This window comes from Phyllobates terribilis, unplaced genomic scaffold (genome assembly GCF_046119375.1).
Source record: "Phyllobates terribilis strain yellow unplaced genomic scaffold, ASM4611937v1 Scaffold_5__5_contigs__length_657084704, whole genome shotgun sequence".
NCBI lineage: Eukaryota > Metazoa > Chordata > Amphibia > Anura > Dendrobatidae > Phyllobates > Phyllobates terribilis.
Window position 1 is genome coordinate 79,174,533 of NW_027362765.1, and position 25,408 is coordinate 79,199,940.

The following is a 25,408-nucleotide window of genomic DNA, read 5'->3' on the forward strand; positions in this document are numbered from 1 at the left end:
GGTGGATACACAGCTGATAGTCCTACTGAATAGACTGTTAGAATTTGTATTATGGCAAGAAAAAAGCAAGACATATTATGGCAAGACATATTTTCAGTTGTTTCACACTTTTTTGTTAAGTATATAATTCCACATGTGTTAATTCATAGTTTTGATGCCTTCAGTGTGAATGTACAATTTTCATAGTCATGAAAATACAGAAAAATCTTTAAATAAGAAGGTGTGTCCAAACTTTTGGTCTGTACTGTATGACGTGTGTGTACGATGAGTACAAAGCGTGTGTGGGATATTTATAATTGCGTGTGACGTGTGTATTTGTGTGTTTATAACACGTATGGAACCGCACGTGTGGAGCTCATGTGAATTTTCTCAGTGTTCCATGTTGGAACCTTTTCTGTGAGGAGCCGCACTTAATCGGACATGATGTGTGGTTATGGGTCCATATGGCAGCCTGCAGTCATATATAGTAGCCATATACAACACAACTTTCGTCTTCCCTGACTGGAATCTGGATGCTTGTCTATTTTTTTCTGCCATCATCCACTGGTCCTGTGTTTCGTCACTTCCACACCAAACCATGTATAGGACTTATTACTGGGACAGGAAGGTCCTGATATTTTCTAGCAGAACAGTCTTGTGTTCCTGTGAATGTTCCTGTGTGTACATCCACTATCACAATACGCAATTTACACACACACACATAACCTGAGAGGATGAGCCTCGCTGATTTCTTCCAATGCTGAGGTAAAACGAAAGCTGAGCTCTGATTGTTTTTTCTTTTGGTAAAATTTAGGCTGAGATCTGATAGGGTGCCATGGTCAAGAAAGACAGTTTTGTTCTGCTCTGAGGAATCGGGCCCGATAAGCGTTATCTCATAATAACCCCATCCAGATGCATGGAATAGATATTCAGTAAGAGAAATCGCAGAAATCTGTCTTATATAAAAATTAGGAAAGGTTTTGAATCTTATATAGGGAAGTCAGACTGAGAGATGTTAGACATGCAGCAGCAATCGGGCAACATCCTGGTTCCAGATCAACAAGATTGATATTATGAAGTGGCCAGACCAATCCCGAGACCTCAATCCGATTGAGAATTTGTGGAGTGACATAAAAAATGGTGTTTTTGATACAAAACCTAAGAATGCAAAAGAACTGTGGAATGTAGTCCAGCCAGCATGGGTTGAATATCTGTTCGCAGGTGTCAGATGTTAGTTGAGTCTATGCTACACAGATGTAAAGCGTTATCAGAAATAAAGGTCATACAACTAAATATTAGCTCATATACCAATGGAGCAGGGGTTTCTCTGTCAATGGTCATTTGGATATTTATAACATCATTCCATTTGTGGACCGTACAAAATTATCTACTTGAAAATGATCCTTCTATAGTTGGTCAAAAAATTAACTCATCCCTAATGTGATGGCTGGAACTGCTTCTCTTTGGTGAGGTTGTGATGTTAGGTGGTATTGATGAGGCTGCTATTCGCAACTGCTTTTCCAGGTTTACCCTGATCTCGAGTGCAGTGGACTGTTTGCGGTGATACATTTTGCAAAGAATTATGATGAGTGTTCAATAAGTTAACTACACAAACATGTCCTGTCAGTGTTAGAGAGCTGAGCTTTTCTCTGCATGTTGAAACATGACAGAACATGCAACCGACACAGTAGAAGTTAAGTCTCATAAAAGCACTGGAAGTGACAGGATGGCAAGTGCAGTACAGTGCTGCTCTACAAAAAAAAGTGAGAGGTTCGGAGCTTCTTTCCATGATTAAACTCCTTACAAAGGAAGAAAAGAAGCCTAAAGAAGTTATTGAAAGCATGATGGTTGTATATGGCAATTATGTTCCTTCTTACTATCAAGTAAAGTTTTAGGCCAAGCAGTTTAAATGGGAGAGGAATCAATTGAAGATGACTCCCGCTCAGGGCGACCTAAGCCTTGATTTTGGAAGATCGTCAGGTCAAAGTGATTGTTATAGCTCATTAAATAGCCATTTCAGTTGGCATGGTTTTCAGTATCATTCATGATGTTTTGATGATGTCAAAGGTCAGTTTCCGGTGGGTGTCAGGAATGTGGATGCCTTAGCAAAAAATATTGGTGCCAGCAATTTAGCCAAGAAAATTTAGACATACGTAGAGAAAATCTAGAAGACTTTTATTCTTAAATTATAACGGGTAATGAAACATTGGTCCACCACCATGATCCTGACATCAAACAAGAGTCCATGCAATGAAAGCAACAGGGGTTCACCAACTTCAAAGAAATTTCTTGTCCAGCAATCAGCTGGAAAGATCATGGCAACAGTTTTTTGGGATACTGAAGGCGTTTTATTACTAGGATTCATGCCACACAAGACAACAATCACTGGAGACACCTATACTTCAACAATGAAGGCATTATACAAGGCAAGCAAAGAGAAACACCATGGGAAGTTATTGACAGGTGTGTTGCTGCTTCATGACAATACGCCAGCTCACAAGTCTTGCAAATCACAAGCTGCTATCAGTGAATGCATCTTCCTGGAGCTTAAACATCCATCTTACAGTCCAGAACTGGCTCCCAGTGATTACTTTCTATTTCGGAACCTGAAAAAATTTCTGCGTGGACATTGATTTTCTGATCATAATGCAGTCAGAGGCAGTATCAGGGTTCTTGCAGCAGCAAGAAGTCTTCTTCTACCTTCTTTTCTAAGGCCATCCGATCACTGGAGATGAAGTGGAATAAGTGTGTTGAAGTCAAGGGGGATTACATTGAAAAGTAGTAAGTTCAATTTTTATCAGAAATTTTTTTTTATGTTCAGGTAGATAAAATTGACCTTGTTCTGAACAAAGATTTATACTTCACTGAGCGTCTCCTCAAAGTGGGAAATTCATCACTGCTAATGTTACATTCATAGAATTCAAGCAGTAGGAGGTCTGAAGTATACATGACAAAGGAGACACTGAGACTGGTGTATATATCACATAGAAGACATTGAAACTGCTGTATATACTTCACATAGGAGACACTGAGACTGTTGTATACATGACATAAACGACACTGAGACTACTGTATATACCCCACATAGTTTGGAATATCTGTTCGCAGGTGTCAGATGTTAGTTGAGTCCATGCTGCACAGATGTAAAGCAGTTATCAGAAATAAAGGTTATACAACTAATATTAGCTCATATACCAAGACAGCTGTATATATATATCAAATAGAAGACACCAAAGCTGCTGTATACATCACATCAGATACACCGAGACTGGTGCATATACAGGTACATCTCACTAAATTGAAATATCATCAAAAAGTTAATTTATTTCAGTTCTTCAATACAAAAAGTGAAACTCATATATTATTTAGAGTCATTACAAACAGAGTGATCTATTTCAAGTATTTTATTTTTGTTAATGTTGATGATTTTGGCTTACAGCCAATGAAAACACAAAAGTCATTATCTCAGTAAATTAAACTAATTAACAAAACACACCTCCAAACTTCCTAAGCATTTAAAAAGGTCCTTAGACTGTTTCAGTAGACTCCACAATAATGGGGAAGACTGCTGACTTGACAGATGTCCAGAAGGCAGTTATTGACACACTCCACAAGGTCCCAGAGTTCCAATTTTCATTTGGAAATCAAGGTCCTATAGTCTGGAGGAAGAGTGGAGAGGCACACAATACAAGCTGCTTGAGGTCTAGTATGAAGTTTCCACAATCAGTGATGGTTTGGGGAGCCATGTCATCTGCTGGTGTAGGTCCACTGTGTTTTATCAAGACCAAAGTCAGCATTGCTGTCTACCAAGAAATTTTAGAATACTTCATGCTTCCCTCTGCCGACAAGCTGTTTGGAGATGGAAATTTCATTCTCCAGCAGGACTTGGCACCTGTCCACACTGCCAAAAGTACCAATACCTGGTTTAACAACAACAGTATCACTGTGCTTGATTGGCCAGCAAACTCGCCTGACCTTAACCCTATAGAGAATCTATGGGGTATTGTCAAGAGGAAGATGAGACACCAGACCCAACAATGAAGATGAGCTGAAGGCTGCTATGAAAGCAACCTGGGCTTTCATAACACCTCAGCAGTGCCACAGGCTGATCCGCATTGATGCAGTAATTGATGCAAAAGGAGCCCCGACCAAGTATTGAGTGCATTTACTGAACATACATTTCAGTAGGCCAACAGTTCGGATTTTAAAATTATTTTTCAAGCTGTTGTTATAAAGTATTCTAATTAACTGAGATAGTCACTTTTGTGTTTTCATTGGCTGTAAGCCATAATCATCAACTTTAACAGAAATAAACACTTGAAATAGATCACTCTGTTTGTCTCTATATATGAATTTCACTTTTTGGATTGAAGAACTGAAATAAATTAACTTTTTGATGATATTCTAATTTAGTGAGATGCATCTGTACATCACATAGAAGACATTGGGACTGGTGTATATACATCACATAGGAGACACTGGGTCTGCTGCATATATATCACATAGGAGACAGCCACCAGGACTGCTGTATACATCACATAAGTAACACTGGGGTTAGTGCATATACATCATATAGGAGACTCTGAGACTGCTGTATACATCACATAGGAGAAATGGACTTCTGTATACATCACATAGAATACACTGGGACTGATGTATACATCACATAGGAGAAACTGGGGCTGCTGCGTATACATCACATCGGACACACTGGGTCTGGTCCATATACATCACGTAGGAGACATTGAGACTGCTTTACACAGCACATAGGAGACAACGGGACTGCTATATACATTACAAAAGAAACACTGGGGCTGGTGCATATACATCACATACGAGACACTGAGGTTGGTGCATATACATTACATGGGAGACACTGTAGCTAGTGCATATATATAACATGGGAGACACTGGGGCTGGTCCATATACATGATATAGGAGACACAAACTGGTGCATATACGTGACAAGGGAGACACTGGGGCTGGTGAATACACATCCCATAGGAGGCACTGGGGCTGCTGCATATACATCACAAAGGAGACACTGGGGCTGCTGCATATACATCACATAGGAGACACCCACCAGGACTGCTGATACATCACATAAGTAACACTGGGGTTGGTGCATATACATCACATAGGGAATACTGAGACTGCTATATACATCACATAGAACACACTGGGACTGGTGTATATACATCACATAGGACAAAATGGGGCTGGTGCATATACATCACAGATAAGACACTGGGTCTTGTCCATATACATCACATAGGAGACACTGAGACTGCTTTATACAGTGCATAGGAGACAACGGGACTGCTGTATACATCACAAAAGAAACATGGGCTGGTGCTCATACATCACATAGGAGACACTGAAGTTAGTGCATATACATGACATAGGAGACACTGAGGCTGGTGCGTATACATCACATAAGAGACAGAAGCTGGTGCATATACATGACATGGGAGACACTGGGGCTGCGGCATATACAGTGGTGTTGTAACGATACAACTTAAAATCTTAATTATGTGTTTTATTAGATATTGCTGGCTGTGCTTTATTAATGTTCTGCTTTCTGGTCAGTTTATGTACAGTTTAACTTTTAAAGTGTCCAGCATTCCACTAATCACATTAGTATCTAAGGCGCCTCTAACCATTGTTCAAAAATCATCTAGGCCCATTGTGTAAGTTTTGAAAGAAGATCCGGCGGAGCCTTCACCACAGGGAGTTTCACATATAGACCCAGCTGATGCGGTCGACCTGAGAAAGATACCTCCACTAATGCACACTTAGCTTTGGGGGGGAGGAGGGTGAAAGCAGTTCTGCCATTCAGTGGGCTGAGCCCAGAGAAGCAGAAGGGACATATGTTTTTTGTAGTAGTCAGACTTGGGACAGAGAATCAAAAAGACTTTACAAGTAGAATGAGAGACATCCTTCAGGAAAGTAGATGGATTGCATGGCATTACCCAAAGAGACATGGATTTGAATTCTACATGATTCTAGTCTAAGGGTATCGGCCCTGACTGGAAAGATTCGGATCTGCTCCATTGACCATCAGAGATACATGGATACATTTTGGGGGGACCAGGTTTGGGACGAAGAAGTCACCTGGCCCCATGGATATGTTGTTTGGGGTTGAGACTGTGTAATGTTGTACCATTTTGGGTATTTATTTGCTGGAATTGTTCTGTGTGTTTATTGTCCGCTTTGTGGTTCAATAAAGTATTGTCACGCTGACGCGCCCCCTGGGCCGTGGGAGTTCTCGGCAGTCGGGCCTCTGCGTATGCTGGTGGGGGATATCATGGTGGCTGGCCTGATCCGTGACCCAGGGCGGTCAGTAAAAAGGGGAATTTATAGGGGATTTGGAAAGTTCGTGATGCCACCTGTGGAATGCGGCAAAAGGGGTGTCGCCGCTGCGGAGCAGTCCTCTGGAGCGGGTGTTACGGCAGCAGGGATGGTGTGGCTCTCCACAGGTAGAGCTAGCTCCAGGGCAGCGTGGGGTGTAATGGAGGATGCTGGGGAGAGACGGCAGGACGGTCCCGGAGGAAAGACGGACACTCACACGGGGGTAAGCTTCAGTACCTTTACTGGTGATGGTGCAGGCACGGTCCAGGGTACTCCGGGTGAAGGGTGCACTTTTGGACTCTCCCCAGTGAGCTGGTATGGCGCCTCCTGATCCGTGGCTTTTCTCGCTAAGCTTCTGGCCTGCCTGGAACTAGGCCTAGCTTGGTTACTGTCTCTCTCTCCCTTGCACCTGCTGACCTGGTGGTAGGGCCTTCTCTTTGGAGATCACTCTCCCTGGAACGCTGGGACCTCCGTGACTCCTAGCCCTGGTACTGTAGTCAGCGTTTGCCAAACCTGGGACCTGTAGTCCTCCAGGGGTTCCGGTGGTCCCTACTGGGTGTAAAGAGTCCCTGTAGGCGCGTACCCGGTGTCCGGTATATATCTCGGGGTGAGCCTGGTATGCTCCTCTGCCCCCTTGCTACTTCTTCCTTCTCCTCTCACCTTCGGCCCACTCAAGGCCCTCACTAGGCCTTCACACGTGCTGTAAGCCTTGGCTCGCCTAAGCACAGCAGCCAGCGTGCTGCCTCTTCGCTGCTCTCTGAGCATCAGCACGCTCTCAGCTCACTCTGAGCTCTGTCCCTCTCTGTGTCTGAGCAGGAACTGAACTAACTAGCTGCCTAACTCCACCCTCCCTATATATATCCCTATCGGGGCTCCCTCTGGTGGTCTGAGGTGGTAGGGTGGAGGTGTGTGAATGTGTGAGGGCCTCTTGTGGAGAAGTCTATCCATGAACCCTTCTGGGTTCTGTGGCACCAATGCGCAGCAGGGCGCCACATTCCCCCCTAGTAAAACTCAGTACTCCTGGACTGAAGCATTTTGCAAAAACAGGTTTAACAATAACATATCTTCCCTTTATGGGAGGCACTTTTCTTGAACGTTACAGGTAACAACAATAACAAGTATAATAATCATAATAACATTAAAGTTACAGCAAGTCCCGTAACCTGGTGTCCATTTCACCGATGAAGGAACATGAGGGACCCGCCTGAAAACCCTCAACGTAGGCCCTGGGCGTGGCTACAGGGCATAGGTGATCCAGGTCCTGAACCATGTCTTCGGCCACGCCAAACGGGTTTTTGTTCCGTGGTCACTTAGGGGCACTCCAGGGAGTGCAACTATGTACATGACAGTTTTTGGGCTGCTCACAGTCCTCAGCCACCGAGTCCTTTATATATACCCTTACGGGTTGCTACATAAACACATATCTTTCAGTTTATACAATAAACATTATGCAATACCCTACTGGGTAACTATTTATACTGCAGGTATCTTTTTACTTACTCCTTATACCTGACAGGGGTCTGGCCTTTGGTGCTACGCGATGACCTACGTAGTACTGGGATGCGTGTAGTATGGATGCTTGCGCTATTTTCGACTCTATGTGTTGGTGGACTGCAAGACTGCCTTAACCTCTCTACGGGACAGGCAAGTACACTGGTTACTGGGCCTACTGGCTCTGCTTCTACCGGTGATCCTTCTTCCGGGGATTCTTCCTGAGCAGGCTCTTCTGGAGCACTTACAGGTCTTACTTGCAGTGGAGGGTCTTCTGGCTGTTGGTAGAAGTGTATCACAGGTATTATTACAGCACCACCTAGTTGAGGCCAATCTGCCGGGAAATCTCCTAAGTCAGTATGGAGTACTTCTTCTTTAGGCTCCTCCGGTACGGTGAGAGGCACTTCCTCCTGGGGCTTCAACAGACTTGGGCACAACTTCAGATGGTCTCTTGATACCGTTGCAGTTGTTTTTCCTCTGTCTTTGCTAATTAGACAGGTTTTCCTATTGTCGAATCTGGAATTCAACACAGTGTAAGGTTCTCTTTCCCACTGGTCGTCAAGTTTGTGGCTTCTCCTTTTTCGTTTTAGCACAACTTCTCCAGGTGTTAAGGGTTCTGCTGGTGCACTCTTGTTGTACTGTGCTTCCTGTTTGTCTCTTACCCTATTTAGACTGTCTTCGACACAGGCCTGTACTCTCCTGTACTGCTCCTGTCGCGTCGCGTCCCAATCTTCAGTGGACATATCTGCTTCTGGCTCTACCACTCCAAGCTCCAGGTCCATGGGCAACTTTCCGGGTCTTGCTCTCATGAGGTACGCTGGAGTGCAATTGGTGGAACTCACAGGTATGTGATTGTACAGATCTACCAGGTCAGGTAGTTTGTCTGGCCACTGATTTCTCTCCTCTAGCGGTAAGGTCTTCAACAGGTCGATGACTATGTTATTCATCTTTTCACATAACCCATTGGTTTGGGGGTGGTACGGTGTAGTCCGGATCTTCTTACACCAGTACAGATGGCAAAACTCTTTGAACAGCTCGGCTTCAAAGGCAGGGCCTTGATCCGTCAGCACCTTATCCGGGTATCCATGGGGCCTGCAGAAGTATGCTTGAAACGTCCTTGCTGCAGTTTCTGCCGTCAGATCCTTGACGGGGGGCTACCACCAGGAACCGGGAGTAGTGATCCACCATGGTCAGGGCATACGAGTAGCCTGACCTGCTGGGTGATAGCTTGACGTGATGCAGAGCGATGATCTCCAGAGGCTGGGTTGTCTTGATGGACTGCAGGGGTGCCTTCTGGCTGCTGTAGTCTTTTCTTCTGAGGCTACAGGGTCCACAATCCCGGCACCACCTCTCTATGGAACTCTGCATTCCAACCCCAATAAAACCGATTCTTCAGGAGGGTTTCCAGCTTCTTCCAGCCAAAGTGCCCTGCTTGATCGTGGTAGGCCTCCAACACCATCTGATGTCTGTCCTGGGCACTACGATCTGCCATACCATCTCATGGGTCCTAGGGTTGACATACCTTCGGCACAGCTTCTCTCTATAGATGAACAGCCGGCTTCTCTCATTCCACAGTTGCTTGGCTTGTGGAGACGCGTCCTTCTCCAGGGACGAACCTTCCTGTGTTATCAGTTCTTTGATACGGCTGACAACCGGGTCACTGTCCTGGGTCTCCTTCCAACTGTGGTGAGGCAAAGGGTTTAGTATCTTACCACGATACCTCCTGGAGGTGCAGTGCTCGTGGACGATCCCATTTCTGTGGAAGGCAGGTAGCTCAATCTCCTCCAGGTCATCCACTTCTTCTTCAGTATCCGACTGGTGCGGCATTCTGGATAGGGCATCGGCGTTGGCGTTCTTGTGAACTGATAGTTTGACAGCCGTGCCATCCAACGCTGTTCCATGGCTCCCAACTTAGCTGTCTCTAAATGAGTCAAGGGGTTGTTGTCAGTGTAAGCCGTGAATTTACTGGAGGCCAAGTAGTGCTTGAATCGTTCAGTGATGGCCCAGACCAAGGCCAGGAACTCCAACTTAAATGAGCTATAGTTTTCCGGATTTCTCTCAGTCGGACGAAGCTTCCTGCTAGCATAGGCGATCACCTTCTCCTTGCCATACTGCTTCTGACTCAATACAGCTCCTAGTCCCTAGTTGCTGGCATCAGTGTACAGCAGGAACGGTTGGCTGTAGTCAGGGTAGGCCAGGATTTCTTCGCCAGTCAGGATCTCTTTCATCACTGCAAAGGACTCAGCCTGTTCTTTACCCCACTGGAAGGGGGGGTTCTTGCCTCTGTGGGACTGTCCTACCAGGAGATCTTGCAAAGGTGCTGCCTTCTTGGTGTAGTCCTTTACAAACCTCCGGTAATACCCGACCAGTCCCAGGAACTGACGTACCTCCTTGAGACTCTTCGGTTCCGGCCATTTCTGGATGGCGGTGACCTTCTCCGGGTCTGGTGCTACTCCTTCTGGTCTGACGATGTGCTCCAGGTACTGAACCTTCTTTTTGAGCAGGTGACACTTGGAAGGCTTCAATTTCATCCCATACCGGGACAAGGACTCAAATACCTCCGCCAGGTGCTTCAAATGGTCGTCATACGTCTTGGAGTACACTATCACGTCATCCAGGTATAGCAGCACGGTCTCGAAGTTACGGTGTCCCAAACAGCACTCCATCAATCTCTGGAACGTTCCCAGGGCATTGCAGAGTCCGAACGGCATACTGTTGAACTCGCAGAGTCCCATCGGGGTAGTGAAGGCCGTCTTCTCTTGGTCCTCCTCAGCAACTGCTTCTTGCCAGTACCCACTAGTGAGGTCAAGGGTAGAGAAGTAATTTGCAGACTTTAGTGCAGCCAGGGATTCCTCTATACGGGGCAAAGGGTATGCATCCTTGTGTGTTATGCGATTTACCTGTCTGTAATCTACACACATCCTCATGCTTCCATCCTTTTTCCTGACTAGGACCAGGGGAGCTGCCCAGGGGCTACAGCTATCTCTTATCACCCCTGCCTTCCTCATGTCATGCAACATTTCCTTCGCTTTCTGGTAGTGTGCTGGTGGTATGGGCCTGTAACGTTCTTTGATGGGTGGATGGCCACCTGTGGGTATATGGTGTTGTACCCCTTTAATCCTCCCGAAATCAAGTGGGTGTTTGCTGAATACTCCCTCATATTCCTGGACCACCCTGTGTACACCTTGTTTCTGATGGACAGGAGTGGCGTCAGTCCCAACATGGAGCTGTTGACACCAATCCCCCACATGGGTTTCCGAGTCGTTATCCTCCACTCTGTCTGGTGAGGTTAAGGACTCCACGGTGTGGATAGCGTTGTTATTTACAGTGTACAATCTGGCAACAGTGGCATATCGTGGTAATTTGACTTCATCCTCCCCACAATTTAGGAGACGTACGGGTACCCTCCCATTGCGTACATCAACCACCCCTCTGGCAGTTAAGAGTGTAGATCTGTGCTCTGAGCTAATGGGCTCCACCGCCTGGTAGTTCTGTCCCTTGAGACCTATTGCTGCCCTACACCAAATCAGCATTTCACTCATCGGGGGAATTACAATGGGTATCGGGTCTGTCACCCGTACATTACCAATTTCACCACCTGTTAGCTTTACCTGTTGCTGGTACATAAGGGCTTGGATCTCTTTCTGGAGCACCCTCCTCTGCCCTGGTTTGGCGGTGTCAGCAATCTGTTGGAGCAAAAACAACACTTCTCCCAAACAGTTACCAACAATATTTGTACCAAGTATCATATACAAGTCTGTATCACCAGGATTAGACTCCACTACAATCAGTCCTTGGTCCTTTAGTTCCACTCTCCCCACCTTCACTGTCACGTTCTTAACCCCTACTAGGTTAAGAGGAAGGCCGTTAGAGGCATACACGGAGAGGTTCGGGGCTGGCGGCTGGAGTTCATCTACGGACCAGTACCTTTTGTAGAGGACATCAGGTATGATGGTTACCTGAGATCCAGTGTCCAGCAGGGCAGGTGTCGCGATGCCATCCAGCACAATGGACAGGAAAGGTCTTCCTCCCACGAACCGATGGTACCAGCCTGATGGGCCTGCTTGATCTACTCCTGGGTGTCGGCCCTCGGCCCCAGGGTTTGCTCGTTTAAAGGACAGTTCCGCGCTGTGTGGCCTGCCTTCTGGCAGCGGTAGCAGATGAATTCACCTGGAGGGCGACGTTGGTCGTTGGTCCTGCTCTCCTCCTGGGACCTCAACCCCCGGATGAACTGTTCCGTCAGCATTTTATTTTCATTTTGTATGCTGGCTGGACTAACCTGTTTCAGGGCCCGCAGGGCTTCCTGTAAGCGCCGGGCGTAGTCCCGGACACTGTCCTCAGGTTTCTGGACACAGTGGTAGAACCTCATCCGGAGATCTGTCTCAGTGCGGTTTTCAAACACAGTTTGCAGTCTCTTAAAGATGATGGATACTGATTCCCCGTCTGCGGCTGGCCAGGTTTCAACTTCCCGCTCTGCGGCACCCATCAATTGTCCTAGTACAACAGCGGCTCTCTGTTTGCCAGTCGTAGAGTACATATCCAGCACACCGCATATTTTTCTCTTGAACCCGGACAGGGTGTCTGGTTTGCCGTTATACTGGGGGAGCCATTTCGCTCCAGGGATATACGGCAGGGCCATGGGTATCAACGGGGTCACAACCCCTGCTGGCGAAGCGGCCGCTCCGGCCTGTGCAGCGCCGGGCGCAAATTGGGCATCAGGAGCATTAACCGGTGCTCCGGCGGCTTGTTGGACATCGGCCATGATTGCGCCTCCCTAGTGAACCGGAGCCTACCTTCTTCACTTCTCATCCAGTAGGCTGCAGCTCCGCGGGCGACGGTCTTCTTCCAGGACCTTGCGTCCCTCGCGTCTGACGTCAGAGCGTCCTCTGGGCTCCTTCCAGGACCTGACGCTTCCTGGTTCGACGTCAGGGGTGGGGCGTGTCCTGGACTTCGCGGGCTTCCAGCGGTTACGCCTCTCCGATTCCCACGGTTACGCCCCTCTTCTTCCCGCGCGGTGACAGGAAAATGGCGGACAATGGCGGGAAATCTCGGGAATGGCGGGAAACCTTCACCACAGTGAGTATCACAGTCTTTTAAGGCGCACAGTACCCGGTGGCAACGGGCATGAAATCCTGTTCGTGACGCCAAGACATGACGCGCCCCCTGAGCCGTGGGAGTACTCGGCAGCCGGGCCTCTGCATATGCCGGTGGGGGATATCACGGTGGCTGGCCCGGTCTGTGACCCAGGGCGGTCAGTAAAAAGGGGAATTTATAGGGGATTTGGAAAGTTCGTGACGCCACCTGTGGAATGCGGCAAAAGGGGTGCCGCCGCTGCGGAGCAGTGCTCTGGAGCGGGTGTTGCGGCAGCAGGGATGGTGTGGCTCTCCACAGGTAGAGCTAGCTCCAGGGCAGCGTGGGGTGTAATGGAGGATGCTGGGGAGAGACGGCAGGACAGTCCCGGAGGAAAGACGGACACTCACACGGGGGTAAGCTTCAGTACCTTTACTGGTGATGGTGCAGGCACGGTCCAGGGTACTCCGGGCGAAGGGTGCACTTTTGGACTCTCCCCAGTGAGCGGGTATACGGCCTCCTGATCCGTGGCTTTTTTTCTCGCTAAGCTTCTGGCCTGCCTGGAACTAGGCCTAGCTTGGTTACTGTCTCTCTCTCCCTTGCACCTGCTGACCTGGTGGTAGGGCCTTCTCTTTGGAGATCACTCTCCCTGGACGCTGTGACCTCCGTGACTCCTAGCCCTGGTACTGTAGTCAGCATTTGGCAAACCTGGAACCTGTAGTCCTCCAGGGGTTCCGGTGGTCCCTACTGGGTGTAAAGAGTCCCTGTAGGCGTGGACCCGGTGTCCGGTATATATCTCGGGGTGAGCCTGGTATGCTCCTCTGCCCCCTTGGTACTGATTCCTTCTCCTCTCGCCTTTGGCCCACTCAAGGCCCTCACTAGGCCTTCACACGTGCTGTAGGCCTTGGCTCGCCTAAGCACAGCAGCCAGCGTGCTGCCTCTTCGCTGCTCTCTGAGCATCAGCACGCTCTCAGCTCACTCTGAGCTCTGTCCCTCTCTGTGTCTGAGCAGCAACTGAACTAACTAGCTGCCTAACTCCACCCTCCCTATATATATCCCTATCGGGCTCCCTCTGGTGGTCTGAGGTGGTAGGGTGGAAGTGTGTGAATGTGTGAGGGCCTCTTGTGGAGAAGTCCATCCATGCACCCTTCTGGGTTCTGTGGCACCAATGCGCAGCAGGGCGCCACAACGCTGTTTTACCCTCACCCTGTGTTGTCTGAGTAGCATTACGCCCATGGAAGACCCCGGGTCTTCACAGGTGTGAAACCGTGTTTGCTCCATTCCTGATTTCTTATTAGTTTGCATGTTTGTCACACTTAAATGTTTTAGATCACAAATCAAAAATTTAAATATTAGACAAAGAGAACACAAGTAAACACAAAATGCAATTTTTAAATAAAGGTATTTATTATTAAGGGAAAAAGAAATCCAATATACAGGGCCCTGTGTGAAAAAGTGATTGCCCCCTAAACCTAATAACTGGTTGGGCCACTATTAGCAGCAACAACTGCAATCAAGCATTTGCGATAACTGGCAATGAGTCTTTTACAATGGTCTGGAGGAATTTTCGCCCACTCATCTTTGCAAAATTGCTGTAGTTGTGCCACATTGGAGGGTTTCCATGCATCAACCGCCTTTTTAAGGTCATGCCACAGCATCTCAATCAGATTAAGGTCAGGACTTTGACTAGGCCACTCCAAAGTCTTACTTTTGTTTTTCTTAAGCCATTCAGAGGTGGACTTGCTGGTGTGTTTTGGATCGTTGTCCTGCTGCATAACCCAAGTGCGCTTCAGCTTGAGGTCACAAACAGATGGCTTGACAGTCTCCTTCAGGATTTTTTTTGTAGACAGCAGAATGCATGGTTCCATTTACCACAGCAAGTCTTCCAAGTACCAAAGCAGCAAAACAGCCACAGACCATCACACTACCACCACCATATTTTACTGTTGGTATGATGTTCCTTTTCTGAAATGCTGTTTTATTTCTATGCCAAATATAGTGGAACATACACCTTTCAAAAAGTTCAACTTTTGTCTCGTCAGTCCACAGAGTATTCTCCCAAAAGTCTTGGCGATAAACAAGATGTTTTCTGGCAAAACTGAGACAAGCCTTTATGTTCCTTTTGTTCAGCAGTGGTTTTTGTCTTGGAACTCTGCCATACATGCCATTTTTGCCCAGTCTCTTAGTTAGTGAGGTCAATCATTCTGTGAAAAAACAGGTGTGAATCAGGTGGCCCTTATTTAGGGGGAGCCAGCGCATGTTGTACATGCATTTCTCCTTGAAAGCCTGAAAAATTTGGGTCGCTCGAGACATTGTTCAGAAGAACAGCATACTTTGATTAAAAAGTTAATTGGAGAGGGTAAAGCTTATAAAGAAGTACAATGATAGGTTGTTCAGCTAAAATGATCTCCAATGCTTTAAAATGAAAAGCAAAACCAGAGAGACGTTGAAGAAAACGGAAGAGTACCATTCAAATGGATCGAAGAATAGCCAGAATGGCAAAGGCTCAGCCAATGACCAGCTCCAGGATGATCAAAGACAGTCTCAAGTTACCTGTGAGTACTGTGACAGTTAGAAGACACCTGTGTGAAGCTAATCTCTTAGCAAGAAGTCCCTGCAAAGTCCAACTGTTAAAAAAAAGACATGTACTGAAGTGGATACAATTTTCCAAAGAACACGTCAACTGGCCTACAGAGAAATGGAGAAACATTTTGTGGACTGATGAAAGTAAAATTGTTCTATTTGGGTCCAAGGGCCACAGACAGTTCATCAGACGACCCCAAACTCTGCGTTCAAGCCACATTACACTCTGAAGACAGTGAAGCATGGTGGTGCTTTATGATATGGGCATATTTCTCTTACTGTGGTGCCTGCTCTATTTACCGCATACCAGGGATCATGGACCAGTTTGCATATATTAAAATACTTGAAGAGGTCATGTTGCCTTATGCTGAAAAGGATATGCCTTTGAAACGGGTGTTTAAACAAGACAATGACCCTAAACATACCAGTAAACTAGCAAAATCTTGGTTCCAGTCCAACAAAATTGAGGTTATGGAGTGGCCAGCCCAATCACCGGACCTTAATCCAATAGATTACTTATGGAGAGACATCAAAAATGCAGTTTCTGAGGCAAAGCCAACAAACGCCAAAAAATTGTGGGATACAGTCAAAGCATCCTGGGCTGGAATAACAGTTTATAGGTGCCAGAAAATGGTTGACTCTATGCAACATAGATGTGAAGCAGTTCTAAAAAACTGTGGGTATACAACTAAATATTAGGTCAGTGATTCACAGGAATGCTAAATCCTCAAAGGAAAGAGTACATATTGTGAGTTTGTAAAGACAAGTGCAGACACTGCTATTTTTTAGTACAGTCCAATGTTCATTTTTTGTTATTTTCTGTAAAGTAGTTAAAAATTACTGTATATACATTTCTCTTCGTGTTTTGAATTAGAAAACAGTGTGCAATGTTCCCAATGCATGGAAATAAAAACTAGTACAAAGATTTTGTGCTTAACTCATGTTATTGAACACACTGCTATTATTTTGAACACTACTGTATCAAGACTGTTGTATACCTCACATAGGATATACTGGAACTGTTGTATACATCACATAGGAGACACAGGGGTTGGTGTATATACATCACATAGGAGACACTGGGGCTGGTGTATATACATCACATAGGAGACACTAGGACTGGTGCATATGACGCGCCCCCTGGGCCTGTGCTGTGCAGGGGATACCCGGAGCCGGGCCTTCTGTAAGATGCTGGGGGTTGTAGTCTCCGTGTGGCGGCGACCCGGTCCGTGCCCAGGGTGGTCAAACCAGTGGCAGTCTATTGGTATTGTAATTGTCCGACTACGCCACCCGTGGATTGCGGTCAGTGGGGACCGCCGCTGCGCTGCAGACCGCTGAGGCTGATGTTATATGCGCAGCCAGGAATGGGATGACTCCCCACGGGAGAAGTATTGCCTCAGGGCAGCTAGAGTGAATGTTGGGAGTGATGGTGTGAGCGTCCCAGTACTGATGGTGCTGGTGCGGCGATGAAACACAGAGACTTGTAATTGCCGTTTCCAATGCTTTACTCACAGTTGTTATTCTGGTCACTTGTGCACATGAGGGACCGCCTGAGCCGTGCAGCGTTCACCAAGCAAGGGACTCGACCAACTCCCAGGCAATTCCAGAGCGTGGCACAGGGCTCCCTTCCTTTCCTTTCTCTGGCCGTCCCCACCAGTGACCCACCTTTGTCCAGCTCCCTCGGACCTTCTGTTGGCGAAACCTATCTCCGGTTTCCCTGACCCTATGTGGTATGCTTTGCTGGTGGATAAAAAAGAAGCAAGACAAAAATATATCTCATACCCTACCATAATTATATATAAATGTAAAGCAAAGTTGCATAATAAATATAGGGTACTTAGTAAACTATTTTTGATCAAAAAAAGTATACAAGCCGTCCCACCAGCGGCAAGGTGACCCTAAATTGGGACGGTACCTATACTGCCTATATTAAAAACCTTACTGTATATCAAAGTTGAAGTAATGCATATAAAAGGGTAGACAAATAGGACCGGGTCCCAACTCCAGACCACCTAGGCCCGTGGTAAGCTACATATATACCAATCAGCTCAACAAAGGGCATGCCACACCCTTATATTGCACAGAATGCAAACAAGTCAATGTTTCTTGTATGTCTGCCATCTTAGACCTCAGTTCACATTGTCTGGTTTTTTGACTTGTTTGCATTCTGTGCAATTTAAGGGTGTGGCATGCCCTTTGTTGAGCTGATTGGTATATATGTAGCTTACCACGGGCCTAGGTGGTCTGGAGTTGGGACCCGGTCCTATTTGTCTACCCTTTTATATGCATTACTTCAACTTTGATATACAGTAAGGTTTTTAATATAGGCAGTATAGGTACCGTCCCAATTTAGGGTCACCTTGCCGCTGGTGGGACGGCTTGTATACTTTTTTTGATCAAAAATAGTTTACTAAGTACCCTATATTTATTATGCAACTTTGCTTTACATTTATATATAATTATGGTAGGGTATGAGATATATTTTTGTCTTGCTTCTTTTTTGCTAGTGTGAACATGCCTCTGTTTCTTGTATGTCTGCCATCTTAGACCTCAGTTCACATTGTCTGGTTTTTTGACTTGTTTGCATTCTGTGCAATTTAAGGGTGTGGCATGCCCTTTGTTGAGCTGATTGGTATATATGTAGCTTACCACAGGCCTAGGTGGTCTGGAGTTGGGACCCGGTCCTATTTGTCTACCCTTTTATATGCATTACTTCAACTTTGATATACAGTAAGGTTTTTAATATAGGCAGTATAGGTACCGTCCCAATTTAGGGTCACCTTGCCGCTGGTGGGACGGCTTGTATACTTTTTTTGATCAAAAATAGTTTACTAAGTACCCTATATTTATTATGCAACTTTGCTTTACATTTATATATAATTATGGTAGGGTATGAGATATATTTTTGTCTTGCTTCTTTTTTGCTAGTGTGAACATGCCTCTGTTTCTTGTATGTCTGCCATCTTAGACCTCAGTTCACATTGTCTGGTTTTTTGACTTGTTTGCATTCTGTGCAATTTAAGGGTGTGGCATGCCCTTTGTTGAGCTGATTGGTATATATGTAGCTTACCACGGGCCTAGGTGGTCTGGAGTTGGGACCCGGTCCTATTTGTCTACCCTTTTATATGCATTACTTCAACTTTGATATACAGTAAGGTTTTTAATATAGGCAGTATAGGTACCGTCCCAATTTAGGGTCACCTTGCCGCTGGTGGGACGGCTTGTATACTTTTTTTGATCAAAAATAGTTTACTAAGTACCCTATATTTATTATGCAACTTTGCTTTACATTTATATATAATTATGGTAGGGTATGAGATATATTTTTGTCTTGCTTCTTTTTTGCTAGTGTGAACATGCCTCTGTTTCTTGTATGTCTGCCATCTTAGACCTCAGTTCACATTGTCTGGTTTTTTGACTTGTTTGCATTCTGTGCAATTTAAGGGTGTGGCATGCCCTTTGTTGAGCTGATTGGTATATATGTAGCTTACCACAGGCCTAGGTGGTCTGGAGTTGGGACCCGGTCCTATTTGTCTACCCTTTTATATGCATTACTTCAACTTTGATATACAGTAAGGTTTTTAATATAGGCAGTATAGGTACCGTCCCAATTTAGGGTCACCTTGCCGCTGGTGGGACGGCTTGTATACTTTTTTTGATCAAAAATAGTTTACTAAGTACCCTATATTTATTATGCAACTTTGCTTTACATTTATATATAATTATGGTAGGGTATGAGATATATTTTTGTCTTGCTTCTTTTTTGCTAGTGTGAACATGCCTCTGTTTCTTGTATGTCTGCCATCTTAGACCTCAGTTCACATTGTCTGGTTTTTTTGCTGGTGGATGTAGTGAGGGGTCGCACCAAGATGTGGTAACAACCTCCGGTCTTTGGCTGAGGAATTTGTTGCCTCCACCAATTTGGGTTCCGGTACCCTGTTCTGCCAACCCTTCACCCTATATCTCCTGGGCATATGGGGTTCCTTCTGTCCTCGTGTCTCTGGGCCTTTCTCTGTGTTCCTTGCTTCCTTTCTCCTCTGTTCCAGTTCCTTTCTTACTTTCCTTTCCGTTCCTTCTCCTCTCTCTTTCTGCTGTTTCTGGCCTCCACTCCAGGCCTGCCTCTGGAGCTGGGCCCAGACTGAGCCACAGCTCCCTGTCAGCCCTCTCTGGCTGAACTCCTGACTGAACTGAACCCTGTTCTAAGATGGTGCCCACCTTTTATACCTCCCTCTATGTGTGAGCCCAGGTGACTAGCAACCAATGGGCTCCTACCTATGCCCAGAAACCCTCCCCTATCTGCTCCTACACCACTGGGTTTTCCTCCCCCCGCCCCACTCCAGCCAGGGACAGATGCTGTCGTGCCTGCACTTCTGTCTAGTGGGAGCACCGTTGAGCTGTCCCTCGGAAATGGGGTGTGTGTGGTGCATGCAGTTTACTGAGCCCTAGTCCACACTCCATCCTTACCCGGGAGTGGAATACCACACCTCTGGTTCGAGGTGCAATACCCCTGTAGCAGCCGAGCCCTCGGGGTGCTACACATATACATCTCATGTTGTACAATGCGACTGACTATTGACAATAAAAAAGGAAATATTTCATCTTTCTTCTCTGCTAGATTCCTAAAACTTAATATGGATAAAACTGAATTCATCATTTTTCCACCATCTCGCTCAATCCCCCCACCAGACCTATCTATCAAAGTCAATGGCTGTCCACTCTCCCCAGTCCTGCAAGCTCGCTGCCTCGGTGTAACCCTTGACAATGATCTCTCCTTCAAACCTTATATCCAAGTCCTTTCCACGTCAACTCAAAAATATTTCCCGGATCCGCACATTCCTCAACCATGCATCTGCAAAAAACACTAGTGCACGCCCTCATCCTCTCTCGCCTCGACTACTGCAACCTCCTGCTCTGTGGCCTCCCTTCTAACACTCTCGCACTCCTGCAATCTATCCTAAACTCTGCTGCCCGACTAATCCACCTGTCCCCCTCTATTCCCCGTTCTCTCCTCTGTCAATCCCTTCACTGGCTACACATTACCCAGTTCAAAACCCTAACCATGGCATATAAAGCCATCCACAACCTGTCTCCTCCATACATCTGTGACCTAGTCTCCCAGTACATACCTGCATGCAACCTCTGATCCTCACAAGATCTCCTGCTCTACTCCACTCTTATCTCCTCTTCCCACAATCGCATACAAGATTTCTCCCGTGCATCCCCCCTACTCTGGAACACTCTACCCCAACACATCAGACTCTCGCGTACCGTGGAAACCTTCAAAAGGAACCTGAAGACCCACCTCTTCCGACAAGCCTACAGCCTGCAGTAACCCTCGCTCCACCATACCGCTGCACGACCAGCTCTACCCTCACCTACTGTATCCTCACCCATCCCTTGTAGACTGTGAGCCCTCGCGGGCAGTGTCCTCTCTCCTTCTGTACCAGTCACTGACTCATTTTTGTTCAAATTATTGTACTTGTTGTTTGCTATGTATACACCTTTTAAAGATGTAAAGGGCCATGGAATTAATGACGCTATAATAATAAATAATAATAATGAAAAAGAAAAAAGAGGAAACTCAAAGTGGAGGGAAAAAGAAAAGGAAACCAAAACAAGTAAAGAAAAGAGAGGAAAAAAAAGAGAAAATAAAGAGAAATAAAATGAAAAAAAAGGGGTATTTCCACAGGGGACTAAAAAAAGTGATGATAATTACCCTGTGGGAAGGACTAGGGTGCAGTAGTGAGTGTTGGCTCTGACTGTTCAGCATCCTGATCTAAGCAGCGTTTTCCTCCAGCATCACATGATCCGGCCCCTCTTTCTGACATGTCAGAGGGGTGCACAGTGATGTGATATCGCTGGCTGAGTCTGGGGATGTTGGAGGCCTGGGGATGTGGGAGGGCATTGGGGAAGCACTGATTTCAGCTGCTGCACCTTTAGGTAAATGATGACACTATTTAATATCCCCGTCTCCTAAGTCACACTAAACCCCTGATGAAGAAGCTTACTCGAAATGTGCGTTAGGGGTGTCCTCTCTGTACTGCGCTAGTGTGGCACCCCAGAGGGTCTGGTTTCCACAGTGGTAGTAATGCCATGTCTGAGAGCAAACAGGGGTTTCCTGGTCAGGAACCTAATACATGCAACACATCCTGGCTCCAGGCCATAAAGGGGAGGATCCTGCCCTTTATAACTGGATCTGGAGGCGGGGTTAGCAGAGTCTAGTGTCAGGAGTCGAGTTGTGGACACCAAGGAGTAAGGAGCTGAGGACTGGAGCTGGAGATAGCTCGTCCTGGCCAGAGTCTACAGAGAACCGGACACCGGAGTCCGAGGCTGTGGGGATTGCAAACCCAGCAGCAGATACCGCAGGGCAGGAGATTGCAGGTCTCCTGGCCCCATCAGAAGCCCGGAGGCTCAGCAACACAAAGGGACCAGTACCGCCACAGAGGAGCGAGGAATCCACAAGGCCCGAGTTGCCAGCCATACGGGTGAGCACAGCACGTTACACTCAGGGACGTGGGCTACAACACAGCTATAAGCAGGAGAGCCAAAGAGCATAGGAAGAACAGCAGGCCTACAACTCCACCTGGCCAGGAGGACTCTATGCTTGCTCCCAGACCGACCGGACCCTTATTACTAGTCAGTACTCCCGTTGGGGCCTGTATAATTGCCACCAGTAAAAGCCCTGGGACTTTACCACGTTGATTCCATGTGATTACTGACTACCTGCACTATAACCACCAACATCCACACACGCTGCCCTGAAGCTACACTCTTCCTGTGGGGAGTTACACTACCTTAGCTGCTATACCACCAGCTTCAGAGGACTGTTCCGCAGCGGCGGTTCCTATTGACCGCATTCCACAGGTGGCGTAGTCGGACATTAACACTTATACCCAAATACTACCCCTTTGGTTTGACCACCTGGGTCACGGACCGGGTCACAGCCACTGTGACTACAACCCCCAGCATCTACCGACCTGGCTCCGGGTACCCCATGGCCCAGGGGGCGCGTCAACTTTGGCGTAGTCGGCAGGATTTCGTGCCCGTTGCCACCGGGTACTGTGCGCCTTCACGAACTGTGTCGCATACTGTGGTGAAGTTTTCCCGCCAATTGCCGCTGTTTCCCGCCATTGTCCACCATTTTCGGGTCGCCGCGCGGGAAGAAGAGGAGCATAACCGCTGGAAGCGCGTGAAGCCCAAGCCCCGACTCACGCACTGACGCAGCGCCAGGTCCTGGAAGGAGCCCCAGCGAGCGCTGACGTCAGACGGCGGCCTACGGAAGAAAAGTGAAAGAAGGTAGGCCACGGTTCACTAGGGGGGAAGAAGACGCCCAATATGGAGGGAACTTCAGCCGCAGGCGCGGCCGCTGCCACGGTAATGCCATTCTCCATGCCATATATACCGGGGGCGGCGTGGTTGCCCCAGTACTCAGGAGAGTCACACACCCTGAGTGACTTTAAAGAAAGACTGAGCAGCTTATTTAAAAGTGTATCCCCTGTCCGAGGAGCAGAATGTGAGCATCCTCATAGGCCAGTTGATTGGTGCAGCCCAGAGAGAAGTAAAGTCCTGGTCAACCAGGGACAAAGGGACTGTGAAAGAGATACTGGCTCGCCTAAAGGACACTTTTGACACCCACACTACAGCTGAGATAAAAATGAAGTTTTACGGGTGCAAACAACGGGCGCAGGACAGTGTACGGGACTATGCTTTAAACCTGCAGGAGGCGCTAAGGGCCATCAAACAGGTAGACCCCGACAGTGTGCATGATGAGAACAGACTGTTAACTGAGCAGTTCATTGAGGGGCTCCTGTCCAGCGCTCACCAGACACAGCTGCGCATAATGGCTCTGCAAAATCCCGATCTGGACTTTGCTCAATTTAAGGACAGGGCCATCCGGGTGCTGCGTGAACCAACACCAGGAGGCGCCATATCTCACCGGCGCCCAGCTATCACATACCACCAGGAGGTGGCACCCTTTTCCCCAGAGCCTGTAGGAGCTGATGCACAGACTCTGGACAATGCCCCGTCTACAGACCTGCACCTTCAGGTCCAAGAGCTGACTAAAAGTGTAGCTGCGCTAACCAAAACTGTGCAGTCCTTGCAGGTGTCTCCCAAAGGGAAGATCCAGCTGGCTTCCAGTCTGGAGGACGTCCCGTGGCGACAACAGAGGAGGATTCCACCCACCAGAGGGAGGAACAGTGACCGCTACGACCAGGATGGACAACCCATCTGCCGCCGCTGTCACAAGCCAGGACATTATGCAAGGTACTGTAATTTAAACGAGCAAAACCTGGGGCAGAGGGCCAACCCCCAGGCATAAGATCACCAGGCCCACACAGCTGGCGAGACAAGTATGTGGGGGGACGGCCGGTCCTACCTGTTATGCTTGATGGCATCCCAATGAGCGCGTTGCTGGACACTGGATCCCAGGTGACCACTATCCCCTACATTCTTTACCAGCGATACTGGACTGACTCAAACATTACCCGCCGTCCAGATGAACATTTAAGCATTTACACCAGCAATGGTCAGCCTGTACCTCAAGTGGGGTATAAAGAAGTGACCATCAAGGTTGGCAAAGTGGAATTGCCGGCACAAGGAATGATAATTGTTGACATTGATCGCCGAGAAAGTCATCCCATGATAACCTTAGGCACTAATGTCATTGAAAATTGTCTTTCAGAAATAATTGTCTTGTTACAGCAGGTTGCGGAAACCGCCATTTCCAGTCAGCAGCGGGTTCTGCAAAGAGAGATCAGAGCCCTGATGAGACGACAACAGGTAGAACTGTCTGGTAGTGAATTGGCAGTGTCAGGATGAGTGACCCATTCCCTATTGCCATGCCCCCAAGAAGTGAAATGCTGATATGGTGCCGGGCAGCAATTGGTCTCAGGGGTAGAGATTACCAAGCCCTGGTAGAGCCCGTCTACTCTGACAGTAGGCCCACCATTTTGACAGCCAGGGGGGTGGTTGATGTTCGCCATGGGAGGGTGCCCGTCCGCATCCTGAATATTGGGGAAAAAGAAGTCCATTTGCCCCGGTATGCTACCCTGGCCAAACTATTCACCGTCAGCCACAATTCTATAAAGACAGTGGAACCTTTGCCTCCATCCAAACAGGCAGAGGATAATGGCTCCAAGGGACAGATGGAGGACTGGTTTCAGAAGCTGCATGTGGGCACTGACTCCACCCCTCAGCACCAAAAACATGGAGTATACCGGGTGGTCCAGGAGTATGAAAGGGTCTTCAGCAAACACCCGCTCGATTTCGGGCAGGTGAAAAGGGTTCAACACCATATCCCCACGGGAGACCATCCACCCATTAAAGAGCAGTACCGGCCTGTACCCCCTGCACACTAGCAAAACGCCAAAGGGATGTTACGAGAGATGAAGGAGGCTGGGGTAATAAGAGACAGTTGTAGCCCCTGGGCAGCTCCATTAGTTCTCATAAGGAAAAAAGATGGCACAATGAGAATGTGTGTAGACTACAGGCAAATTAACCGCATCACACACAGAGATGCATACCCACTACCCAGGATTGAGGAGTCACTAGTTGCATTAAAATCTGCTAATTATTTCTCTACTTTGGATCTCACTAGTGGGTATTGGCAGGTTCCTGTGGCAGAGGCGGATAAAGGAAAGACCGCATTCACAACCCGATGGGCCTCAGCGAGTTCAACTGCATGCCATTCGGGCTCTGCAACGCCCCAGGAACCTTCCAGCGGTTGATAGAGTGCTGTCTAGGACATAAGAACTTCGAGACAGTCCTGCTGTACCAGGATGATGTCATAGTATACTCCAAGTCCTATGAAGATCACCTGAAGCACCTGGCAGAGGTGTTTGAAGCCCTAGCTGGTTTTGGCCTAAAGGTGAAGCCGTCAAAATGCCACCTGTTGAAGCCCAAGGTACAGTACCTAGGTCATGTGGTAACCGCT